Source organism: Protopterus annectens, chromosome 8.part0 (assembly GCF_019279795.1).
Source record: "Protopterus annectens isolate FY-2018-M chromosome 8.part0, PAN1.0, whole genome shotgun sequence".
In the NCBI taxonomy this organism is placed as follows: Eukaryota; Metazoa; Chordata; order Ceratodontiformes; family Protopteridae; genus Protopterus; species Protopterus annectens.
In genome coordinates this window covers 1,606,162,933-1,606,165,147 of record NC_056741.1, presented here as the reverse complement: position 1 = coordinate 1,606,165,147, position 2,215 = coordinate 1,606,162,933, and positions in this window count along the sequence as shown.

Sequence of the window (2,215 nt, the reverse complement as noted above, 5' to 3'; positions counted from 1 at the left end):
AGAGCAATGATATCGTTTTTAACTTCTCCAAATCTTTGGGTTTTAATACTATGATGGGAATGGACCCCATTCCTAAGTCAAAGTACAATTAAAGTTCATGAAATTAGTATCGTTTCAATCTTTGATGTCAGCCAAAAGTGCTCTCTGCAGCATTCGCAGTGTGCCCAGTAATGACTCCTGCAATTTGTATGGGATTACATGGATTGATAACGCATCTAAATACAATTGTAGATTCTTTTTTATAAGACCCAGTGCTCCAACTACTATTGGAACTGTGTCTGTCATTTCTGCCTGCAGATCCTGATATTTTATGACTTTCTGTCTCTCTCTACGCAAGACACGGTAGTCACTGGGTGTAGCGAGTTCAGTGATCAATGCTACTTTTGTCTTTTCTTGGACCACTGTATCCGGTTTCTAGCATCTATTTTTGAACTTTTGGTAATGGGTGATCCCATGTGATATAAACTTCATTTTCAATGATGCTTTGTGGCTCATGTTTCCGGTGTTTTTCAGCCACTTCAATACCATAATGTTTGCACAGTCCCTAGGGCAACAGTCTTGTCACATTATTATGCCTTTCAGTATACAGTCCTGCTATTAGTATGTCACAACCAGTAACAAGGTGTGCGACTGTTTCCAATTCAGTTTTACAAAGCCTATATTTGTCTGTTTCTCCCACGTGTTTAATGGACTTTGTAAAACAGCGTGTACATAGGCCACTGTCTTGGGCTGCCAATATTAACCTTTCATCTCTTGGTTTGAATTCACCTCTCCTTAACCATTCCTGAGTTCAATGATATCCTGTGTGTGCTGATTTAAGCTTAGGTTGTTTGCCAGAAGAAACTAAATAAAATGAATCCTGATGTGCCGGTGATGTATCCTACCATTAACTCTCAAAAATAGAACCGACCAGGAATTAAGGTATGCTGAAAGATGAGGTAACATTAAGGAGCAATTAGAGAGAACAAAACTGATGAGTAGAAATATAACACTTGTAATGCAAAACAAAACTCACATTTCTGCTGCTGATCAAGGCCTGAATAAAGTGATTAAAAGAAAACATTACTTGTTGAAGCAGTCTCAACAATGCCAGATGCAAAGTTTTTTTTTCTTTTTTCCCCGGTGCTTGATGCAATCCTGGGTTTCTAACAGAAAAAGGTTAAGAAAACTCCAGTTTATGTGCATTTTATATGCCATTAGGAAGACAGATTCCTTAGACTGCTGTTTTATATGGATCACTACTGCATTTGCCATAGCTATATAGGTTATATTCTGTAAAGGATTTACTAACCAGCTAGGTTCTAAAGCTTCAGGGCACCTTCCACCTTCCCAAACTGTTTACTTGCGCTAAGCTGACTACAAAGGCAGGTCTGGCCACCAAGTTATTCACAGCTTTACTGCCAAGGAGCAGCACTACTCTTACAGGCTTTCAAGGATAGTGGGTAGTCTATTGTTATTCCATTGTAGCGCAGGTAACTTCCCTTTGGGGGAAAAACTTTCAGTTCAGTTTTTATGACAGACGTAGTTTTTCTGTAAAATCATTTTAAAGCTAGTAAGAAGTGATTTTAATGCTCACAAGACGAGTTTAAATGGGAGAATCACGTTTGTGTGTGTGTGTGGTAAAAAAAAAATGTTAAAACTATAATGTAACATTACTTTATATGAGGTAAAAGTAGCGTTTTAATTTTGGGGGCTGAGGTAAGTGTTTTTACTGGGAAAGAGTTGCTGTTTTAATTACAACTACTGCTACTACCAAGCTTCCCCAAGGAAGCGGGCATCATCTTCAGCTTAATGATGGAATAACCTACAGGTTCCTTGGTTCTTCCTTCTACCAGCCAAAAAAAGAAGAAAATTGTGCAATAGCTTCTTCCACCACAACAAGCTGCTAGTGTCTCAGCCGTAAATGGGTGATTGCTATAGCCATTTCAGGCTCCTCTGAAAATTCATCTTTTCCCATGGCTCCCTCTGGTATATAGTCCCTTCAGCAACTCCACCCTCTGTGGCTGTTGGAGTCCAGTTCTGGATCTTTCCTTTCTGAACTCATTTGTGATAGTGTCGAAGTTCAAAATATTATCCCTTCACTTATTTACCTGTCATTCACCATTTGAGTTTTCAGATGACTTTAGATTTAAATGATGCTTGTTATCACATTACTGTAGATCAATATTTCAGACCTTTCTTAAGGTTTTGTGTATATGGATCACATTATTGGATT